The 25,450-nt window shown below is 41.7% G+C and overlaps 1 long non-coding RNA gene across 1 annotated transcript in view; it reads left to right on the top strand.

The window, feature by feature from the left end:
• Positions 1-262: 262 nt before the first annotated feature.
• The window catches only part of LOC140126483 (uncharacterized), a 63,288-nt gene continuing 38,100 nt past the window's right edge, over positions 263-25,450 (top strand). The window contains exons 1-3 of the long non-coding RNA XR_011854848.1: positions 263-316; positions 12,952-13,031; positions 17,034-17,150. This is a non-coding gene — a long non-coding RNA (uncharacterized lncRNA). The remainder of the gene's footprint in view (positions 317-12,951; positions 13,032-17,033; positions 17,151-25,450) is intronic.

A 25,450-nucleotide genomic window follows, 5' to 3' on the forward strand; every position in this document is an offset into this window, starting at 1 on the left:
CAATTTTCCAATATACTTTATGTATCAATTCCATACAGTTTTCTAGATCTCTGCTTGCTGTCCTCCTAGAGAAAGCTTCTAAGCTGTACTTCTATAGCTTCTCTGTTTACTTCCAGTAGGTAGAAATCTGTCCATAGTCATGTGATGTCACACAGTTGCATGAGCCGTTAGTATCCAATGGTTTTCATTACTCTCTGTGATAATAACAGCTTGTGCACCTGTGTGACATCACATTACCATGAAGAGATTCTATCCACTAGACGTAAACATAAAAGCATTTTCTATAGACTGACAGCAAGAGGAGATCTTGAAAACGGTGAGGATTTGATACAGGAAATATATTGAAAAATTGTATAACTTTTCATTACATAAATAATATCAATTATTTACTGAAAGTGGACAACCCCTTTAAGCTATAAACTGGCTGTGTCCTAAAGAAGTTAATACCATTTTAGGAGCTGTACAACCTATTGATCACTTTTTATTCCAATTTTAATGAGTAGTAAAAAAGTGTTAAATCAGACTCTGTGGGACACTATTTTCCATTACGTGGTTCACCACTGGGAATAATCCTTTTTATAGTTTCATAGACTGGGTATTTTGGGATGCAGGTTACCACGTTATTTTAGTTGTTTATCTATTTTTATATGGATTAAAAGGTGATTTCTACTTTCAGGTTCTTATTATTTCTTTCATTTTATAAATTTAAGAAGCTTATAGTTATAGAATACTGCATTGCATTTATTATTTAATATACCATTTTTACATTACTTTTTATTCCAATTTCAATGAGTTGCATTAAATCTGCCGCTTTGGGACACTATTTTCTGTTCTTTTTATAGTTTTATAGAACGGGTACCTTGGGATGCAGGGATACCTGACATGTTTATGATTTTATTTATTTATTTTATATAGGTGGTCCCCGACTTAAAGGACTATGACCACAAAGACAAGTTTGTCAAATATACTCAGGATAGTCCAACCTGTCTCTATCAGTCCTGGTGTTTACAATTTCAGTTGCCCCTAGACACAACCCTGTAAATTCTGACTGAGGGTCTTACACTGAGCAGTCTATGCAACCAAAACCGAAATAAACATAGAGCTAGGGGTGTGGGCGTGAAGTCTCTATCACATAAACCCCCCGCTATTTACATATAGTACAGCCAAAATATTGGATACTCTAAAACAATTGAGTCAGATAAATTGCAGACAGATAGATTTTATTGAATAAAAATGTAAACGGCAATACAAAAGCAGCAATAAAAGTATAAAAACAGAGAGTGCCAAAATAAACACACAATCATAAGCCAATTGAGAGAATCAGATCCGGTACATAGGACAGAATAGCAGTCAGAGCCTTACACAGAGATCCCAACCAATAAGGGGACACATAGTACCTCATATGGAGTTAGCACTGAAACATAATTACCTATACCAGTCAAATAGGCACAGGCTGTACACCCCGACACGTGTTTCGCAAGTAGCTTTATCAAGGGGAGTGTCTGAAGTTGTACTGGGTGAGGCTTATATATAAAGGTCCACCAATAGGAGAGAACATAAACTAGATTAAAATTGTACACTACTGCGTAACAACGAGGCGCAGGCAAACATGGGAGAGTGAGCTGGATACCAGAGATCGCGAGACCCCGTGACGTGCCACGGGAGTCTCAGATCTCGCGATACTACGGCTGCAGCAGCGGGAGTAGGCTGCGCATGCGCAGTGCCTCGGCCGCACTTCGGACACCAGACATTTTGGCGCAGCCGCAGTAGAAAAGGACAGGATTAACAGGTAGGTGTATAAAGATGGAAGTGAACAGAGAATAATCTGTTATATGGTGCAGCACTGGCCAATAGGGAAGGAACAGCTTATTTTGCAGTATGCCTTGAGTGCAAATAACGCTGAGAATAACATAAACATAATTAAAGTGATAAGTGCATCAAATAGAAAAAGTCTATATATATATATACAATTTACATATGTCTAATGTGCAAATAGCGCTATAAATAATGATGAAGACGACAATCTCATAAAATAACATAAACATAATTAACCCCTTAACCCCTTCACGCTCCGTGGCGGATATATCCGCCACGGAGCGCAGTGACTTAGCGCTCAGTGGCGGATATATCCGCCACGGCGCTTATGCCGGCTCGGCTCTGGATCAGAGCCGAACCGGCATCAAGAGACACGGGGTGCCGGCTGTAACTAATAGCCGGCACCCCAGTGTAACACCCGCGATCGGAGTTGTCTCCGATCGCGGGTGCTTAACCCGTTAAATGCCGCGGTCAGCGCGACCGCGGCATCTAACATGCATCTGGGGGATCTTTCCCCCACGATCGGCCCCCCCGAACCGTTTTCGGGGGGCGCCGATCGTTGCTATAGTAACTCTGGGGTCCGATCTGGACCCCAGAGTTACCTGCAAGAACTGCCAGTAAGATGGCGTCTGTGACGTCATCTTACTGGCACAGTGCCAGCCTATGCAAGTGTATAGGCTGACACTGCTAATATCCTGCAATACATGATTATTGCAGAGTATTATCATGAAGAAGCAATCAGATGATTGCTTCTTCATGTCCCATGGTATAAAAGTGAAAAAGTTAAAAAAAAAAGTTATTCAATAAAAAAATAAAGTCATAAATCACTAAAAATGCCCCAAACTCCCAAAACATATAAAGAGACATATAACTCAAAAAAAGTCTAAATCATAACACAAACCCCACATATATAGTATCACCGCGTCCGTAACAACCCGTAGAATAAAAGTAAATCATTATTGAACCCCCACGATAAACGCCGTAAAAAAAAACTGCTATAAACCTTCCAAAAATTATGATTTTTACCTTTTCAATCCCACAAAAAATGCTATAAAATGCGATCAAAAAACCATATGTACTCAGACATGATACTGGTGCAAAGTACAACATGTCCCGCAAAAAACAAGCCATCAACCAGCTCCGTAGCCAAAAATGTAACAATGTTATGCCACTTGGAAGACGGCAATACATAAATGATAGATTTTTCCCCACATTAGGGTTTTGTTTGACAAATTTAGTAAAACATAAGAAAATATATTCATGTCTGGTATCCCCGTAATCGTATCGACCCATAGAATAAAGATAACATGATTATTAGTCTATACGGTGAACACCAAAAAAAAAAAAAGTAAAAAATCCAGTACAGAATTGATGCTTTTCTACTCCTGCCCTCAAAAAAAGTTCCTAAATTTTCAACAATAGGTGATACCAACCCCAAAATGGTAACAATGGAAAAAGCATCTCGTCCCGCAAAAAAAATGCCGTCACATGGCCCCAATAACGAAAAAGCGAAAATTTTATAGCCTTCAAAAGGGGCCAATGAGGAAACTAAAATCCTGGCAGCTGCAGCGCCCTCCTTCCCTTCTGCGCCTTGCTGTGCCCCCATAACACAAGTAATGGCCACATGTGGGAGGTCTTTGTACTCAGGAGAAATTGCAGACCAAATTGTATGGTGGGTTTTCTCTTTTTATATTTTGGAAATGTGTAAATTTTAGTGCTAAATGAACGTATAAGGGAACAATATGACCATTCTAAATTTCACCTCCATTTTGATTCAATTACTATGAAGATCTCAAGGGGTTAACAATCTTCGTAAAAGCTGTTTCTGATAGTTTGAGGGGTGCAGATTTGAAAATGGGTAGATTATATAGGGGGTTTTGATGCTAAATATGTAAAATTTCATTCAAAACTGTATTTATCCCCAAAATAGTCAATTCTGAAAATCCGGAAAAGCGATTTTCTATTTGCAAGCCGCGTGACATCAAAATAAATTATCCAAACATTTCAGAAATTATGAAAATGTAAAGTAGACAAATGGGAAATGTTATTCAGCAACTTATTTAGGTGGTAAATCTATCTGCCTGAAAACGCAATGACTTAGAATTTCGAAAATGGCAAATTTTTCAAAAAATGTATCATATTTTCTTTTTTTTTGTAAATAAACGCAAAACTTATCAGCCAAAATTTACCACTAAAATGAAGTACAACATGTGGGGAAAAAACAATCTCAGAATCGCTTTGATAAGTAACAGTGTTCAAAAGTTATAACCATATAAAGAGACGCAGGTCAGAATCCAAAAAATCGGGCTGAGCCTTAAGCTACAAAATGGCTGCGTCCTTAAGGGGTTAAGGACGCAGCCTGTTTGCAGGTTAAGGCTCGCAACTTTTTTTTTGAAATTTGACCAGTGTCTCTTCCTGTGGTTATAACTTTTGAACGCTGTTACTTATCAAAGCGATTCTGAGATTGTTTTTTCCCCACATGTTGTACTTCATTTTAGTGGTAAATTTTGGCTGATAAGTTTTGCGTTTATTTACAAAAAAAGGAAAAAAATGATGAATTTTTAGAAAAATTTGCCATTTTCGAAATTCTAAATCACCGCGTTTTCAGGCAGATCGATTTACCACCTAAATAACTTGCAGAATAACATTTCCCATTTGTCTACTTTACATTTTCATAATTTTTGAAATGTTTGGATAATTTATTTTGACGTCACGCGGCCTACAAATCGAATAGCGATTTTCCGTATTTTCGGAATTGACTATTTTGGGGATAAATACTGTTTGAAATCAAATTTTACATATTTAGCATCAAAACCCCCTATATAACCAACCCATTTTCAAATCTGCACCCCTCAAACTATCAGAAACAGCATTTACAAAGATTGTTAACCCCTTGAGATCTTCATAGTAATTGAATCAAAATGGCGGTGAAATTTAGAATGGTCAAATTTTGTCGGTTATACGTTCATTTAGCCCTAAAATTTACACATTTCCAAAAGATAAAAAGAGAAAACTCACCATAAAATTTGTTCTACAATTTCTCCTGAGTGCAGCGACCCCCCACACGTGGACGTTACTTGTGTTATGGGGGCACAGCGAGGCGCAGAAGGGAAGGAGCACCCTGCAGCTGCCAGGATTTTAGTTTTCTGGTTGCCCCCTTTTGAAGGCTATAAAATTTTCGCTTTTCCGTTATTTGGGCCATGTGACGGCATTTTTTTTGCGGGACGAGATGCTTTTTCCAGTGTTACCATTTTGGGGTTGGTATCACCTATTGTTGAAAATTTTCGAACTTTTTTTGAGGTCATGAGTAGAAAAGCATCAATTCTGTACTGGATTTTTTACTTTTTTTTTTTTCGTGTTCACCGTATAGCCTAATAATCCTGTTATCTTTATTCTATGGGTCGATACGATTACGGGGATACCAGACATGAATATTTTTTCCTATGTTTTACTAAATTTGCCAAATAAAACCCTAATGTGGGGAAAAATCTATCATTTTTGCATCGCTGTCTTCCAAGTGGCATAACATTGTTACGTTTTTGGCTACAGAGCTGGTCGATGGCTTGTTTTTTGCGGGACATGTTGTTCTTTGCAACAATATCATTCTGGAGTACATATGTTTTTTTGATCACTTTTTATTGCATTTTTAGTGAAATATAATAGGTAAAAATCATAATTTTTGGCGGGTTTTTAACGGTTTTTTTTTACGGCGTTCATCATATGGGTTCAATAGTTATTTAGTTTTATTCTATGGATTGTTACGGACGCGGTGATACTATATATGTGGGGTTTGTGTTATGATTTAGACTTTTTTGAGCGTTATATGTCTCTTTATATGTTTTGGGACTTATGGGCATTTTTAGTGATTTATAAAGTAATTTTTTATTGAAAAACATTTTTTTTTACTTTTTTTTACATGATCCACCATGGGATATGAACAAGCAATCATCTGATTGCTTGTTCTTGATAATACTCTGCAATACTAATGTATTGCAGGGTATTATCAGTGCCAGCCTATGCAGATGCATAGGCTGACAGTTTGCCTTTAAGATGACGTCACAGACGCCATCTTAAAGGTAAACCCTCCAGGCTTCTCTGGGGTCCCGATCTGACCCCAGAGGTGCCAAAACAGCGATCGGTCCCCCCGAAAACGGTGCGGGGGGGCCGATCGTGGGGTAAAGACCCCTAGAAGGCATGTTAAATGCCGCGGTCGCGTTGACCGCGGCATTTAACGGGTTAAACACCCGCGATCGGAGCCCACTCCGACCGCGGGTGATAGCCGGGGATGTCAACGGTAGATTACCGTTGAAATCCCGCGGCTAACGATGCCGGTTCGGCTGCTATACAGCGCTGAACCGGCATCGTCTCTGCGCAGTAGCTGTACTGCGCTGAGCGCTATTCGCGGGACTCAGCGCAGTACAGCTACGGCGCAGAGCGGCAAGGGGTTAAAGTGATAAGTGCATCAAATAGAAAAAGTCTATATATATATACAATTTACATATGTCTTATGTGCAAATAGCGCTATAAATAATGATGAAGACGACAATCTCGTAAATAAAGTGACAAGTGCATGAGTTACAAGAAATATAAATATGAATAAATACAATATCTAATAAATCCATATTTTACATAGTGGAAATACACATACACTCACCGGCCACTTTATTAGGTACACTTGTCCAACTGCTCGTTAACACTTAATTTCTAATCAGCCAATCACATGGCGGCAACTCAGTGCATTTAGGCATGTAGACATGGTCAAGACAATCTCCTGCAGTTCAAACCGAGCATCAGTATGGGGAAGAAAGGTGATTTGAGTGCCTTTTAACGTGGCATGTTTGTTGGTGCCAGAAGGGCTGGTCTGAGTATTTCAGAAACTGCTGATCTGCTGGGATTTTCACGCACAACCATCTGTAGGGTTTACAGAGAATGGTCCGAAAAAGAAAAAACATCCATTGAGCGGCAGTTCTGTGGGTGGAAATGCCTTGTTGATGCCAGAGGTCAGAGGAGAATGGGCAGACTGGTTCGAGCTGATAGAAAGGCAACAGTGACTCAAATCGCCACCCGTTACAACCAAGGTAAGCAGAAGAGCATCTCTGAACGCACAGTACGTCGAACTTTGAGGCAGATGGGCTACAGCAGCAGAAGACCACACCGGGTGCCAATCCTTTCAGCTAAGAACAGAAAACTGAGGCTACAATTTGCACAAGCTTATCGAAATTGGACAGTAGAAGATTGGAAAAACATTGCCTGGTCTGATGAGTCTCGATTTCTGCTGCGACATTCGGATGGTAGGGTCAGAATTTGGTGTCAACAACATGAAAGCATGGATCCATCATGCCTTGTATCAACGGTTCAGACTGGTGGTGGTGGTGTCATGGTGTGGGGAATATATTCTTGGCACTCTTTGGGCCCCTTGGTACCAATTGAGCATCGTTGCAACGCCACAGCCTACCTGAGTATTGTTGCTGACCATGTCCATCCATTTATGACCACAATGTACCCAACATCTGATGGCTACTTTCAGCAGGATAATGCACCATGTCATAAAGCTAGAATCATCTCAGACTGGTTTCTTGAACATGACAATGAGTTCACTGTACTCAAATGACCTCCACAGTCACCAGATCTTAATCCAATAGAGCATCTTTGGGATGTGGTGGAACGGGAGATTCGCATCATGGATGTGCAGCCGACAAATCTGCGGCAACTGTGTGATGCCATCATGTCAATACGGACCAAAATCTCTGAGGAATGCTTCCAGCACCTTGTTGAATCTATGCCACGAAGAATTGAGGCAGTTCTGAAGGCAAAAGGGGGTCCAACCCGTTACTAGCATGGTGTACCTAATAAAGTGGCCGGTGAGTGTACAATATAGGGCAGTGATGGCGAACCTTTTAGAGACCGAGTGCCCAAACTACATCCAAGACCCACTTATTTATCGCAAAGTGCCAATACAAATTTAAATTGGGATTTATTCTCCCTTCTCTGTCACAGCTTTCATTGATATCAGCCCCTGAGGACACCAATAAAGTAGAAAATAGAAGAAATTTGGAGGATCATTGTAGTTTCCCTCCAAGGTCCCATAAAGAGGCAGAATTGTCAGGGCCGGAGCAGGAGCTACAATGATAATCCAGATCTCTCCACATCTTCCCACTCCTCCAGTAGTCCCAGGTAGCGCTGTCACTTTAAAATAGCACAGCAAGTCCTAGGCTGTCTAGGACTGCAGGAGGATACCTGGAGTCCTGCCTGGTGATGGCCTGGGTGCCCACAGAAAGGGCTCTGAGTGCCGCCTCTGGCACCCGTGCCATAGGTTAGCCACCACTGATATAGGGCAATACAGCTGTACCAGTACATATACATCCTAGACATGCTAGAAAAAGCAAGTAATGTCATACAAGAATTGTGTGAAATAGTATAATCATTTATATAGATAAAACATGTGAAATTAAACAGAAAACAGTGACGTGCAAAAACGTGAAGGTGCAAAAGGTGACATGCAGTGACACTGAATAAAAATACTGATGCTAAAGGGGACATTGTACCAGGGGAAAAGAAGGGGGAGAGTATCCAGCAGAGTCGATCAATAAGTATGGACAGAACATCCATGACACATCTCTCCGGGTAAGTATTTATTTGGTGGAGACTTCTAGGGAAGAAAGAAGAAACAAAAAGGAAAATAGAGGAAATGGACAAGATAAAAAAATGAAAAGAAAGACACATATTAATAACAATACTACAATAAGATACCACAGTTAAAACCTAGACACAAAAAAATTATTAAAAGAGGAACACAGCTAAATGGAGTGGAGGGTGAGTACTCTACAAATATGGGACAAAACTAAGGTTCTCATTCAAGCCCCTTGGGGATACTGTATCTAAAAGGAAAATCCACTTTGTCTCTTTCTGGGCTAAAGCACATTTCCAGTTACCTCCCCTAGGGTCTATAATGACCCTATCGATCCCTCTTACCTTGAATTGGGAGCTGTCGCACTGATGATATTCCTTGACATGGCGTGGTATTGTTTTCAGACTGCCCACATCCTTTTCATCCTTCGCTGCCTCAATACCAAGTACGTGTTCTCGAACCCTGCGTCTCAGTTGTCTTGTGGTCAATCCTATGTAGATCAGTCCACACGGGCAATAGCAAAGTAAATGACTCCAAATGTAGTGCATGTAATAGAGTGTGTGATTTTGTACTCTTTATGCCTATTGGAGTCAAAAAAACATGAAGTTGTTTCCATATTCATGCATGCCACACAGTTACCACAGGGGCGAAGTTATAGCCATGTAAAGCGACACATGTCAGATTACAATTTTCCAATATACTTTATGTATCAATTCCATACAGTTTTCTAGATCTCTGCTTGCTGTCCTCCTATAGAAAGCTTCTAAGCTGTACTTCTATAGGAAGCTTCTCTGTTTACTTCCAGTAGATAGAAATCTGTCCATAGTCATGTGATGTCACACAGTTGCATGAGCCGTTAGTATCCAAGGGCTTTGATTACTCTCTGTGATAATAACAGCGAGGAATTGATACAGAAAATATGTTGAAAAATTGTATAACTTTTCATTACATAAATAATATCAATTATTTACTGAAAGTGGACAACCTCTTTAAGCTATAAACTGGCTGTGTCCTAAAGAAGTTAAAGGAAACCTACCACTTCTGAAGGTAGGTATGAGATGCAAACACCGGGCACCAGCTCAGGGTGAGCTGGTGCCGGTGCTTAGTCTCGTTAGTGTTAAAACCGCGGTATCGCGGTTTTAACACTTTTTAAACTTTATAGTAGAAACTGCTTCGGCGCTGCGCGCGACCGTGCGCGCGCAACGCCTGCGGCATTTCCAATGTAGGCGCGCGCACGATCGTCCGCACGCAGCGCCGAAGCAGTTTCTGCTAGAAAGTTTAAAAAGTGTTAAAACCGCGATACCGCGGTTTTAACACTAACGAGACTAAGCACCGGCACCAGCTCACCCTGAGCTGGTGCCCGGTGTTTGCATCTCATACCTACCTTCAGAAGTGGTAGGTTTCCTTTAATACCATTTTAGGAGCTGTACAACCTATTGATCACTTTTTATTAGAAGGTTAAAACGTGAAAAGAAAAGTGACCAATGATCTTGCCTAGAGCTAGGGCTGTCTGGAGATACAGGAGATTTTTATGATTTGTATGTACGCAGACCGGATAGTGAGCTCCGTCCAGAAGATATCGCCATTCTTCCAGGGCAAGTTTGATGGCCAGAAGTTCTCTATCTCCTATGGAGTAATTCCTCTTCACTGCAGGAGAAAAAGTCTTAGAGAAAAAGCCACAAGTGAGAGGTTAGCCTTTTCTGGGTGAGCATCTGGGGGTGCACCTGCACCTATGGAGGACGCATCTACTTCCAGATGAAACAGCTTTTCTGTATCAGGCCTAATGAGAACTGGGGCTGAGGCAAAGGTGGATTTCAACCTTGAGAAGGCTTCTTCGGCTGCCGGAGACCAGAGGCGGGGATTGGCACCCTTCTTGGTGAGCGCCACAATGGGAGATACCAGAGTGGAAAAATGCAGAATAAACTGTCGGTAATAGTTTGCTAAACCCAGGTACCTCTGTATGGCATGTAGACCCTCCAGACGCGGCCATCGTAGAACTGCAGACAGCTTGGCAGGATCCATCTGGAGGCCTCTGTTGGAGATAATATAGCCGAGGAATGGTAGGCTTCGCTGGTGAAATTGACATTTCTGAAGCTTGGTGTAGAAGCGGTTGGCCCGGAGGCATCCAAGAACTTACCATGCATGGGACTGATGGGACTCAAGGTCTGGGGAGAACACCAGAATGTTGTCAAGATAAACTACAACACATGTATATAGCAGATCCCTGAAGTTGTAGTTTACGAATTCTTGAAATACGGCTGGCACATTACACAGTCCGAACGGCATCACCAAATACTCAAAATGTCCATCACGAGTGTTAAAGTTAGTTTTCCACGTGTCACCCTTGTGGATCAGGATGAGATTGTAGACCCCACAAAGATCCAGCTTGGAGAAGACCTTGGAACCGCACAAGTGGCCAAAGAGCTCTGTGAGCTTTATTGTAAAATACTTTATTGTATTGTTAAATTGTCTCTATTGTTCTATGTATTGTTAAATGTAATTCAATACACATAACTATACTTTATGGTATCAAAGTGATTATTCCCAAAATATGTTGCTCGCTTGACACCAGAAGGACTCGTTAATACTTATAAAAAGTCTCCTTTATTGCCGTCATCCAGGTTGCAGAATACAGGATACAAGATACTTGCATAGGTTATCAGTCACATGTCCATGTTAGTCAGTGTTTCATTGAGATTATGTTCTGGTGATGGCCGGAAGGCTTCCATCTTTTCCTGTAGCTCTTGTCTTTATCAACCTGTTGTGTCTCTTCCATGTGTCTGTGAGAGACGTCCGAGATGTGAGAGCACAAGAGTTTCAGTAGTGAGAGACATCTAGGTGGCCTATCTGTCGTAGCCTCGATGTACCAGCCTCTCCGTACCAGCCGCCATGACACTGTCTGTCTGTCATATATAGTCAGTGTAGAGGTGTGTCTTGTAGTGTTGGATGTTCTGTGTCCCTATATATGGTATTCATATATATTTAGGCTTCATGTAATGCACAGTAGCTCATCCCTTACGCTGATATAGATTTCTGTATGTCAGCAGCTCATGTATAGCTGTTTAACTCTTCAGGGTCTAATACTGATGTATATTGTAGATATATAATTTTTAACATGTATATAAGGGGACATTGACTTTCATTTGTTCACACCTGGGCAAAGTGCAACCTTTTTATCTGATTGTTGCTCCATTATGTGTTTGTCATTTTTTATTGGAAATATGTAATACAAATTATCTACTATCTAACCACTAGGGTTTCATGCATATTATTATTAAACTTGTTAAGTATTGTATGATTTTAAAGGGAACCTGTCACCAGGAGACCCATTTTTAGCACTCCCCCAGTCCCCACAGAGCATAGTACATACACTGCCAAAGTGTTTTTGTATAAAAAAATTGGTTTTACAGAAAAAAAGATATGTTATATTGTACCTTTCATTAGCATCTGCTGTGTTACTAGGCAGTTGCCTTTTGGGAGGGGCTGGAAAGGAGCAGTTCCCCCCCACCCTTGGGAAACATGTGACCTTTTCAAATATATGAATAACTCCCCTCACTCGGGATTGGCTGTAGAGGAGCAGGGGGCATCGCTAAGCCCAGTGATGGGTGTTTTCATATATTTGAAAAGGTCACATGGAGAAGCTGAATCCCAAGGGTGGGGGGGGACTGCTCCTTTCCAGCCCCTCCCAATTGGCAACTGCCTAGTCACACAGCAGATGCTAATGAAAGGTACAATATAGCATATCTTTTTTTCTGTAAAACCAATTTTTAATACAAAAACACTATGGCAGTGTATGTACTATGCTCTGTGGGGACTGGGGGAGTGCTAAAAATGGCTCTCCTGGTGACAGATTCCCTTTAAAGTAGTCTGAACTAGTAGGCTTGAGGATGTAGCTGGATTTTGAGCATATATAGTACATCTGCATTTAGAGACAATTTAATGCATTTATCTTTTCCTATAACATCTTAACAAATCTAAAAACATTACACAATGTTCATTAATTTCTGTAAACACGTGAGTGTGGTTGTGCAGGATAATTAATAAGATGGAATCAGTTCATTTGAGGATATGTTCAGGCATTTTTTTTCTGCACTGTTTTAACTTACAACACTTAAATTTACATGCTCAGCAGAAACATCACTGAGTCATGTCAACAATAATTGCCAAGATTTAACTTAGCAATCATCATCATTATCTTCTCTCTTCTTCATCCCTCCCTTATCATGCACATATGAGTTGAAATAGATTTACTTAAGCATGGGATCAGCTCAAGTTTGCAAGAAGGATAGGAAGCAGGAGGTTTAGTTGCTGGCAGGGAGCCAGGCATAGGGAGTGAGTTAATGTTAATAAAAGCAGATTGTTAATTAGTATTAAACAGACTATGTGAGATCCTGATGAGAGGTTTCAGGGAGTTTATTGTTGATAGTGGTGACCTGCTAATGATCTTGACTAGCTCTGAGAATGAGCTGCTGAGCTGCTAAAACTACAGACATTACTTTTGCATGCAGGGAAAACAGAGGGAGCTTCTGAATTTAGCTGAAGGAGGCAATGCCCACCTCGAGTCGATATGGACATCCTTGAATACCAGGTAAAATTATAAAGGTGAATATAGCTAAATATTAGCTAAAAGAAGGATGTCAGTTACTAGGGCTCCATGGGAACTTGCCACTAGCTGTATTTATGAAAAATGTGGTGACGGCTTCCCACTGTTGGCTCTAGGTTTCAGTAGACCCCTGGGTGACAGAGCCTCAGTGGGCACCTTTGCAGTGAAAATGGCGGCATTGAAAATTCAGAAACTAAAACAGTCTCCTCTTCGCTAGTTTATCATACCAAACAGCCCATTCATGGTTATTTTATATAAGCCCACTGACCCCCATGGATTCCTTATGTACAGCCTTATGTGGGCCCCCTCCAGCAGTTCTGGGCTTCAGCACTTGCCCAGGTGGGCCCAATGCTGGTGCCAGCCCTGCAAGTTTCCTTTAATAAGTGTTCCTGGTATTTCCATGCTTGATTTTGATGGTAGATTTCCTTTAATAAATCTCTTAATCCATCTATGTTCCGCAAGGGGATCAAACATGTGCATAGGGCGGCATGGTGGCTGAGTGAATAGCACATCTGCCTTGCAGCGCTGGAGTCCTGGGTTCGAATCCCACCCAGGTCAACATCTGCAAAGAGTTTGTATGTTCTCTCCGTGTTTGCGTGGGTTTCCTCCGGGTACTCCGGTTTCCTCCCACATTCCAAAACATACTGTTAGGTTGTTTAGATTGTGAGCCCCATGGGGACAGGGACCAGTTTGACATGCTTTGTGCAGCGCTGCGTAATCTGTGTGCGCTATATAAATAAAGAATTATTATTATTATTATTATTATAGAACGGAGATCTGAACTTTTGAAGTACTAGGACTTAGTCCCTTAACTGCAACACACCACGTAGTAGTACGGGCTGAGCCCTTTCCATATCCTGTGTTTGCTGCATATTGCTGTAACCCAGTAACACGGGTGTTGACCCGTCGATCCCATTAAAAAGCTGCCATCTCGGGGGCGTGGATGCCGCCAACTCGGCTGGGATCGTCACTCCCCGGGACGTCATTGGTGAGCAGCGATCCTTTGCTATGACATCCTTGGGTCACACAAAGAACCAAAGCTGTCTCTTTTTAGTCAACATATTACACTGTGCGATTTTCACATTGTTATATATGATCTGTACAATATTCATATACTGCCATATTGTAATATGGCAGTATAAGGTAGGATCAGACAACCTAGGGTTAAAGTACCCTAGGGAGTCTCAAAAATAGTAAAAAATTTAAAAAAGTAAAAAAATTTAATTAAAAAAACCTAAAAGTTTAAAACTGCCCCCTTTCCCTAGAACTGAGTTAAGTATTGCCAAGTCCCAAAATGTCTGATCCATCAAAATTTAATAATAGTTATTCCCAGTGTCTAACCCTGTAACGGAAAATTGCGCCAAAAGTCAAAACAGTCATGGCACCAGCAATATCTCAGAAGGGTGGGTTAGCATGGGTGGTGCAGCTGGTGGTGGTAGTGTGACTTCCCATCCTCCTTTGGCGGGGAGACATGTTTTCTTGTCAGTCGGAAGGCAGTGGTAGAGACTAAGAGGGTGTTTCCATGCTTTAAAGTGTCTCATCCAATGAAGCTCATATTTTGTTTTTATGTGCCTGATCATATAGATAATTTTGAGATTGTTCAGACACTTCCCACAATTCAGGATCAGGTACAGTGTACAAATTACTTGTGTTTTGTCTTCTGCACTCTCCCTACCTACCTGTCCTGAAAAGGGCAATAAATTATTAGAGCCTGTCTCTCTGCACCTTCTCCTTAGCTCTCTCCTGGCTGTAATGACACAGAGACCTTGTGACCCGGTGTCCTGCCTGGCCAACTACAACCATCCCCATACTGGCCATGGCTGTTATTGCTAGTGGCTAAAAGCTGCTTTTTCGGGGTGAACTAAACATCAACTTCTGCCTGATGTGATGAGGTTCAAGTCCACTCAAAAATACAGGGAATGAGTTGCTTTTCAAAGTGGAGGCCCAGAAAACATGCTGGTGCAAGAATACAACAATACAACATTACTTATAGTATAAGAAATTGGGAAAAAAAGGTAGATTTCTGCAAGAAAAAAAATAGGGAAAATCTTTTATTGAAACGGTCACTTCTAGTAATTAAATTACCCTTGTGCGTACATTTTCTTCATGTCTGACGTTTAAATGTCACGTTAAAGTTTATTTGTCATTTACCTAAATTTACTAAGGTTCATGAATAGCTTTTTCCATTTGATGAATTTTGCTTAGTTGTATGACTCTGCACACCAAACGTGATCTTAGGTGCAGATAAATAGCACATAAATACCTTTTATTCAGCAGTTAATAGCTCGCTGCAAACCACATTAATTATTTCTTTAGTCAGCATCCTGCTGCCAAAAACTGTAAATGAAATAACAATTCCTGACAGTAACTTCAGGTAAAAATGAAAAATCAGAAGTTGGTATGCCAGAATGATGGAATCTGCTAAAGTAGAGTGTGCTTATGCAAGGATGATTGTATTTATGTATCTGAAGGCAGTAACAACGATGTGCATTCTTCAGTATCAACTTTGCCATTTCAAAAGCTACATACATTGGGGGGAATTTATTAAAGGGGTTGTCCACTTTCCGAAAATAATTGATATGGTTTGTGTAAGGAAAATTTATCGTGGTTTTCTGGATCTCTGCTTGCTGTCCTTCTATAGGAAGCTTTTATGTTTGCTTCCAGTGGACAGAAATCTGACCATGGTCACACAGGTTGTATGGCTTGTTATATCACACAGCTCTGATTACTCTCTATAATACTAATGAGCCGTGCACCTGTGTGACATCACATGACCATGGACAGATTTCTATACAGCGAAAGTAAATATAGAAGCTTTCTATAGAAGGACAGCAAGCAGAGATCTAGAAAACTGTGAGGAATTGATACACAAAGTATATTGGAAAATTGTATAACTTTTCCTTACACAAACCAATTATTCGCTGAAAGTGGACAACCCCTTTAATGTGTGGCCATCTCTGATTGTGCAGTGATTGATAACACTAGTCTTGTGCTGCACCAGACTCATCATTGTGATGAGACCAATAAGCTTCTTAACTAGCAGATGCCAGTACTGACAGACAGCATCCCTGGTCCGGATATTCCATCTCTGCCAAATGAAGATGATTGTAGCAGTCCTAGTGCAGAGGGTACACCACTAGGCCTACAGCTTGGACAAGCCTCCTATATCATAATTGTTTGACCTGTTGCATCTTGTCCAGAAGTTGGTGCAACTAGAGATCTGCTCCCTGGCTCAGATGGTAGAATGAGTGGTTATGGATTCAAGCGCTTGCTATCCCATTCCATAAAGTCCTGGGTTGAACAGAATGACCCTTAAAATGCCCATGACTTGGTGGCAGGGCCGGCGTCAGCACCCAGCATACCCGGGCAAGTGCCGGGGCCCACAGCTTCCAGAAGGGCCCACGGCACTCTTCTCACTGACACTTCTCAACTGGGCTGCTTGGCAGGTGATCCTGCAGAGCAAGGAGGTTGCTCAGTAAACGGGCAGGACTAGGACGACAGACACTCACTGCAGGGAAAGATTCCATTCACTGGCAAACATCAGTGGGGTGAGATCCGTGTACTGCTTGAGCTTCAACAGACTTGAGCTGCGTGCAGTCAGGGTCGTGAAATTCCACAGCCGAGCACTCACTCAGCTGCACTGCTCTACGGCACAGTGCGGGCTCGGAGCACTACAGAAAGCAGCATAGCTTACAAGCAGCAGAGCTGAACACCCCACGCCAACATGTGCCGTCCTGCAGAAGTGTCAGTGTAATAGATCTTCCGGACAAGACAGCGGGAGATCAGAGGGTAAATCAGAGAAACAGGGTCATAAAACACATCGCTGCCAGTCTGTGGGTTATACTGTTTGGCCAGCAGATAAACTAAGCTGGACTTCTACTTCAATGTTCTATATAAAATACTGCAGTTTTAACAAAGGGCATTACTTAGACAACTGTATACATTTTTATAAACTCAATTGCATCAGTGTCTCTGTACACATTGCAGGATGCTGCCTGGCTGACGACTGCACGCCGCCTGTGTCTCTGCTGCACAGAATATGCTGCGTTGAAGCTTATGGCAGAATAGGTAATGAGGATAGTGAGAGCCTTGGACCTGCATGAGGTGAAGTAATTTTCATTATTTGTTATTTACTGGCCACATTCATTATAAAACTGAGGGACTATATACAGACAGTCCCTGGGTTACGTACAAGATAGGTTCCGAAGGTTTGTTTTTAAGTTGAATTTGTATGTAAGTCGAACCTGTATATTTTATAATTGTAGTTCAAGGCAATTTTTTTTCGCCCCAGTGACAATAGGAGTTTCAAAATTTTCTGCTGTAATGGGACCAAGGATTATCAATAAAGCTTCATTACAGACATCTTACAGCTGATCATTGCAATCTGGGACTAAAGTAACATCCAGAGAGCTTCACCAGAGGTCACAGTGGGCAGAGGGGTACGTCTTTAACTAGGGGTCAGTTGTCCTTAAGTAGGGGACCGCCTGTATATTCACTGCAAAGGGGCCCGCTGAGGCTCTGTTGCCCAGGGGCCTACCGAATCCTGGAGCCGGCCCTGCTTGGTGGGACTGGTCGAGAGGAGAAATCCCTGGGTTGTCCAGGGAATTTGAAGTCCAGGATCCACAGAGGGATTTGGACAGTCAGAAACTAGGGCCCATAACACCTCGAAATAGTTGCACAAAGGCTAAGAGGTATGGCAATAATCAATGACCAAAGAGTTTTCCTGGGAGGTGACTTGCTGTAGATGTCGTGCCCCTGACCACAGAGCCCATGTATTGCTCCATGGGTAACTGCAATTCCTTCTTTACCTATCTTGCATGTAGTTATGTACCAACCAAGGGAGAGGGACAGCAGATGTGTACACTGATGATCAATTAAACTTTTGTTTTGAGTCTCGTCAATCTCATCTCAGCCACTCTCCCTCATGCTTTTGGTCCCTGGAAAAAACTGGGGGTCCCATACATCCTTGGTGACACCATGGTTTACCCTATATCTCAGGTTACCCTTGTTGCACAATGTGGTGGTTGTTAACCTATTAATGCATGATGTTATTTGTGGTCAGGATTGCCCCCTATGTTGCATACTATGGACATTGTTTCCTCTGCCCTAATAGGGGACAATAAGGAAGAGTCAACTTCAGAGGGACTAGAAGCATAAATTACTATTTCAAGAGGCTGCTCGGATTCTTAGGTTAAATTCATTTTGTCAAAATGGATTAAACAGTAGAATTGTCAAGGGAAACTTCCCCTGGCCAATCCTAGTCATGGCTAGTTGATATGCCATGTATATTTTAACATATCTATGAAATAAAGTCTGGACGGACAAGAAACAATTTTACCCCATCACTGGTGCGGAGCTCCGTTTCTTTCTGTGAAGGTCTTGGGGCAGCCAAACCTGCTCATCTCCAGTCCTGGGAACATATTCTCAGTGTTTGATATAGTTAACATTTTTCCTAGATTTTGTTTATTCTGATAATATCTGGTATCTTCTGACCCCTTGGCTTTTTATCCTGGTTGTCTATTGATTTGTAGCTGAGCCCTCTCCATAAAGGGTTGGATCCTTTTAATCTAAGGCATCTGTTTTTCACTCATCCTTATAAACTATAGTCTATGAGTGATACGCTGAAAAACATTTTTTAAACTAGGATATGCTCTACTTTTTAATGTAAAGGATGCACCATCAATGTGTACTTTGATCCGTATATCGTCCATTCTAAAAATGTATGCATCTAGCCAAAGGGTGTTTCCAGATGGGTGTGGTGGTCAAATGGCCAATACCCTAGTGCAGGGGTCCCCAAACTTTTTACATAGGAGGCGGTTCATTGTCCCTCTCAGACCATTGGAGGGCCGGACTAAAGTTTAAAAATAAATAGCGGTACATGTGACCGCATCTGTAATACACTGGGCCCCCTCTCAATTAATTATTTCATAGTATATAAGGCTGGAAAAAGACGCAAGTCCATCAAGTCCAACCTTTAACAATTAAATAAATGTTTTATCCCCATAACCCGTGATATTTTTGCTCTCCAGAAAGGCATCCAGGCCTCTCTTGAACATGTACATAGAATCCGCCATAACAACCTCCTGCGGCAGAGAGTTCCATAGTCTCACTGCTCGTTCAGTAAAGAACCTTTGTCTATGTTGATGGTAAAATCGCCTCTCCTCTAGGCGTAGAGGATGCCCCCTTGTCCTGGTCACAGGCCTAGGTATAAAAAGATCTTTGGAGAGATCCTTGTACTGTCCATTCAGGTATTTGTACATTGTAATGAGGTCTCCCCTCAGTCGTCTTTTTTCTAAACTGAATAATCCCAAATTTTGTAATCTGTCATTGTATTGTAATCCCCCCATTCCCCTAATAATCCTGGTTGCTCTCCTCTGCACCCGTTCCAGCTCTACTATGTCCTTTTTATACACTGGTGCCCAAAACTGTACACAATAATCCATGTGTGGTCTGACCAGCGATTTGTATAAGGGCAAAACTATGTCTTTATCATGAGAATCTATTCCTCTCTTGATACATCCCATAATTTTATTTGCTTTGGCAGCAGCTGCCTGGCTCTGGTCACTAAAATTAAGTTTACCATCCACCAATACCCCCAAGTCCTTTTCAGTTGCAGTTTTACCAAGTAATTGACCATTTAGAACATAATTATACTTTTTGTTTTCATGGCCCAAGTGCATAACTTTACATTTATCTACATTAAATCTCATCAACCATTTCTCTGCCCACTCCTCAAGCTTCCACAAATCCCTCTGTAATGCTAAACTATCGACCTCAGTATTTATTACTTTACACAGCTTAGTATCATCTGCAAATATTGAAACTTGACTGTGTAAACCCACTACAAGGTCATCAATAAAAATATTAAAAAGAAGTGGCCCCAATACTGACCCCTGTGGCATTCCACTGGTAACATCAACCCAATCTGAGAATCTGCCATTAATGACCACCCTCTGTTTTCTATCACTAAGCCAATTACTTACCCAAATACACAGATTTTCTCCTATTACCAGCCGTCTCATTTTATATACCAACCTTTTATGTGGCACGGTGTCAAATGCCTTTGAAAAGTCCAGATATACAACATCCACAGCGTCCCCCAGATCCAGTCTTGAACTTACCTCCTCGTAGAAACCAATCAGATTAGTCTGACAGGACCGATCTCTCATAAACCCATGCTGACGCTTGATTATAAGGTTGTGCACAGTGAGATACTCCAGGATAGCATCTCTAACAAACCCCTCAAATATTTTCCCCACCACAGCAGTTAGACTCACGGGTCTGTAGTTTCCAGGATCGCTATTTGATCCTTTTTTGTATATTGGTACCACATTTGCTATGCGCCAGTCCTGTGGAACATAACCAGTCCTCAGTGAATCTTCAAATATTAAAAATAACGGTCTGTCTATCACGGTACATAATTCATGCAGAACCCGGGGGTGTATGCAATCTGGCCCCAGTGATTTATCTATCTTAGTGCTTGCGAGGCGGCGCCATACCTCTTCCTGGTTTAAACTGTTGACATTCCAAAAAGAATTTACATTATTCCTCATTGTGTCTTCCACCAGGGGATTTTCCTGGGTAAAGACAGTTGAGAAGGTGACATTCAGTAGACTGGCCCTTTCCTCATCTCCTTCCACCATGACCCCCATGTTATTTCTAAGGGGACCCACACTCTCTGTTTTTAGTTTCTTATCATTTATATACTTGAAAAATAATTTGGGATTATTTTTGCTCTCTCTGGCAATTTTTCTCTCAGTCTCTATTTTTGCAGCCTTTATCTGCTTTTTACAGGATTTATTTTTCTCTCTATAATCCTGTAATGCCTCATCGCTACCTTCACGTTTTAGCACCTTAAACGCCTTATCTTTCTCGCTTATTGCTTTCCTTACAAGACTAGTTAGCCACATTGGCTGTTTCTTGTTCCTCTTATGCTTTTTCCCATAAGGTATGTGTTTCTCACAGGACTTTTTCAGAATATATGAGAAAAATTCCCATTTTGGGGGGGGGCTTTTGTCTTTGAGAACATTATCCCAGTCTATGCCTTTAAGGTCTTCCCTTAGTTGCTGAAAATTTGCCCTCCTGAAGTTTAGAGTGTTGGTTGCCCCTTCCCTAACGTTCTTAGTAAACTGTAGTACAAAATCAATGATTTTATGATCACTATTCCCCAGGTTCCCCCCAACCTGTAGTTTTGATACCCTATCAGGTCTGTTGGTTAGGATAAGGTCCAGCAGTGCCCCCCCTCTTGTTGGCTCCAGGACTATTTGTGACAGGTAATTGTCTTTTGTTGTTGACAAGAACCTGCTACCTTTGAAGGACCTGCATGTTTCTGCCCCCCAGTCAATATCTGGGTAATTGAAGTCCCCCATGATAAGTACTTCACCATGCTTTGAAGCCGCATCCATTTCACTTATCAGCATTTCCTCTGTTGCCTCCATTATATTTGGAGCCTTATAACAAACCCCTAGTAATATTTTATTATTCTTTTTCCCTTCCCTTATCTCCACCCATAGGGACTCCACATTTGCATTTGCGTTACTGATGTCATCTCGCAAGACAGGCTTGAAGCAAGAATTCACATATGAACAAACCCCTCCCCCTTTTTTATTTATACGATCCTCTCTAAAAAGACTATAACCATCTATAGCAACAGCCCAGTCATAGCTACTGTCCAGCCATGTCTCGCTGATACCCACTATATCATATTTCCGCTCCAACATCAAGAGTTCCAGTTCCTCCATTTTGTTTGTGAGGCTTCTGGCATTTGTGTACATACACTTTATATGGTTTTCCCTGTCCGTATTCCTTTTGTTCTTATTCCCCAATCTCATTCCAGCCCCCCTTCCTCCCCCATGGACTATGACTCTTTCCAGCTCTCTATCTACACTGTCTATTTGCCCTGCACAAGTGTAGTTGCCCTCCCCCTAGGTCTCTAGTTTAAACACTCCTCCAACCTTCTAGCCATTTTTCCCCCAAAACAGCTGCACCCTCCCCATTGAGGTGCAGCCCATCCCTACTGTAGAGCCTGTAGCCGACAGAAAAGTCAGCCCAGTTCTCCATGAACCCAAAACCCTCCTTCCTACACCAACTTTTAAGCCACTTATTTACCTCCCTGATCTCCCGCTGCCTTTCTGGTGTGGCACGTGGTACAGGCAGTATTTCGGAAAAAAATACCATTGAGGTCCTTGCCCTGAGCTTATGGCCTAAATCCCTGAAATCATTTTTAAGGACCTTCCACCTACCTGTTACTTTGTCATTAGTGCCAATGTGGACCATGACCGCTGGTTCCTCACCAGCCCCTCCCAGTAATCTGTCAAGCTGATCCGCAACATGCCGAACCCGAGCACCCAGCAGACAACACACTGTTCGGTATGCACAGTCTTTGTGACAGATTGCCCTGTCTGTTCCCCTAATAATCGAATCTCCCACTACCAGCACCTGTCTGACCTTGCCTGTGCTCCCATTACCCTTCTTACCTGAGCAGACAGTCCCCTGGTTGCTAGAGGCCATGTCTTGCTGCAGAATTGCTACCCCAGAGCTGATATCCCCCTCATCCGCCAGCCTGGCAAACTTATTGGGGTGCACCAGATCAGGACTAGACTCCCTACAATTCTTCCCTCTACCCCTGTAAAGAAGAATTTACAGTCAAAGTAACACAAAATACAGCAGTTACCTGCTAAAGCCCCTCAAACTTAAGTCCCTTAAACCTAAGTCACACTTAAGACTCTGCACACACTTCGGATCAATGCACACTCGCCACCAAGCTCACACACTCGCTTTTCTGATGCTTTTTTAAAGGTAATGTGCCACAAAACTCTGCAGAGCTCACTGTAACAAGATCTGGCTGCAAACCACCAAACAAATTGACCACAGAAGTATATAAAAGCTGCTAATTAGATAGCCACACCCCACTATTAATTAGGCAGCACCTGTGACTATACTGTCTAGATAAGGTGAATGCCTCCCTATACCCCCACACAATATACAGATTATGCAAGTACAATACCTTCAGATCTACTTGGTTGCAATAAAACTCACACAATGAATATCAGGAAATAAAAATGTAGATGCACTTATCTATTTGTTGCTGGATCCAAAAAGTACTCCTTCCCTTAAACCTAAGTCACACTTAGGACTCTGCACACACTTCGGATCAATGCACACTCGCCACCAAGCTCACACACTCGCTTTTCTGATGTTTTTTTAAAGGTAATGTGCCACAAAAATCTGCAGAGCTCACTGCAACAAGATCTGGCTGCAAACCCCTTGTGAACTATTTTATATATTGGCCGAATTAATTAATAAATTCATTGGGTCAATTAATTATTAAATATACTGGGACTTCTCTCCATTAATGATTTCCTATACTGTCCCCCACCCCACTAATTTCTAGACTGACCCTCATAATTAATTATTTCCTATGCCCCCACCATTAATTATTTCCTATGCTGCTCATCCACCATTAATTATTTCTTATGCTGCCCCCACCATTATTTCCTATGCTGCCCCCCACCATTAATTATTTCCTATGCTTCCCCTCTACCATTAATTATTTCCTATGCTGCCCCCACCATTAATTATTTCCTATGCTGCCCCCCACCATTAATTATTTCCTATGCTGTCCCCACCATTAATTATTTACTATGCTGCCCCCCACCATTAATTATATTCTATGCTGCCCCTCCACCATTAATTATTTCCTATGCTGCCCCACCATTAATTATTTCACATGCTGCCCCTCCACCATTAATTATTTCCTATGCTGCCCCCCATCATTAATTATTTCCTATGGTGCCCCTCCACCATTAATTATTTCCTATGTTGCCCCCCACCATTAATTATTTCCTATGCTGCCCCCACCATTAATTATTTCCTATGCTTCTCCTCATAATTAATTATTTCTTCTGCTGCCCCTCATAATTCATTATTTTCTATGCTGCTCCTTATAATTACGGTAATTATTTTCTATGCTACAAAAATACTGCTCGACCGACGGTTTCCGGCCGCATCAAGCACTCTACAGTGACGGGTAGGAGCTTCCTGTCCGGACAGACGGAGGCTCCTGTCTGACTGTCCGAAGGCCACGGGGGCCCTGCACTGACGTGCCAAGCGATGGGGCCGGATAGAAACGGTCCCCAGGCCATAGTTTGGGGACCCCTGCCCTAGTGGATCAGCTGTTTGAAATCCAGTAAACATCCAGAAACAGTTGAATTCATGTCCCTATGCAGCTAAGAAACACAATTGCAAGTGAATGGGAGCCACAGCTGCAGTGTTGGCACTGACTGCAAAAGGCACACAAAGACTGACTCCCTGATCGGCACAATTGTATGTACCCATAACCAACATCGGGAGAGAAAAGAAGAGGACCACACATCCACACATTATACGATGATCTATTGCCACTAGGCTACACTTACAAAACGAATTTAAGGTTCTTGGTTACATTTTGACCAAATTGTAAGCTCACTAACCACTTCACAGTGACTTCGTCGTAGTGGGCCCCTACAATATAGTAGTTATAGCCTCTACTATAAATTCTATGAATATTACTGGCCAACCCCTTGAAATATGACAATGTGATGTCATGAAGTGAAAATTTATGATGTAAGCAGATTTTTTTATTTCTAAAATATATATATATATAGTTTTATGAACAATTTTGTTGCAAAACTATTACTGCCATTTTCTGGATTTAAATAAATTGTGGTGTTGTTATCTCAGATAAACATTACTTTTACTGAAACTTAGGTAGTAGTAACCATTTTTATCTGATTTTAATGTAAAGTGATTACATTTTCATGTCAGCTTTAAGATTAAATAAAGATAGCTAGTAAGTCTATGCAAAAAAAATAATTTTATTATCTCTTAAAGGAAACCTACCTCATGGGGCTAGGGATATAGCAGCAACATACCATCAGATCTACATTATTAGGTAGATCCAATGGTATGTTTCTGCTATAGGCTTAAGCCCCATAGTTTTTTGAATAATCATTACAATCAGTAGAAGCAGAAGTAGAATAAGTGTCTCAGGAGTAAAGGCTTCTCCACGCCCCAGCAGCCTGTGTCGATCTCACCTACCACCGTGTCTTCATCAGGCACCTTCCTGCAGCTATGAGCCCTCATCTGCAACGCTGGAGCTACTGGGCATGTGCAGATCTCTGGCTTCGCAGAAGAGGGTAAGGGCTGCAGGAAGGAACACAATCAAGACGCACTAGATGGGTTCCGGTTCATGGAGTAGCTTTTACTCCCACCCCACAGAGAGGCTACTTTCTAAAAAACATTCTCAAAAACCCCTGGATATGTTAAAGCGTCACAAAGTTGACTTCCGGTTCAGGTGCGGGGATGTAAGGAAGCAAGAACGGAGCTCCCGCTTACCGCCCACAGAAAACCAGCAATTTAGCAGC

The sequence above is a fragment of the Engystomops pustulosus genome, chromosome 4 (assembly GCF_040894005.1).
Source record: "Engystomops pustulosus chromosome 4, aEngPut4.maternal, whole genome shotgun sequence".
NCBI classification, from domain to species: domain Eukaryota; kingdom Metazoa; phylum Chordata; class Amphibia; order Anura; family Leptodactylidae; genus Engystomops; species Engystomops pustulosus.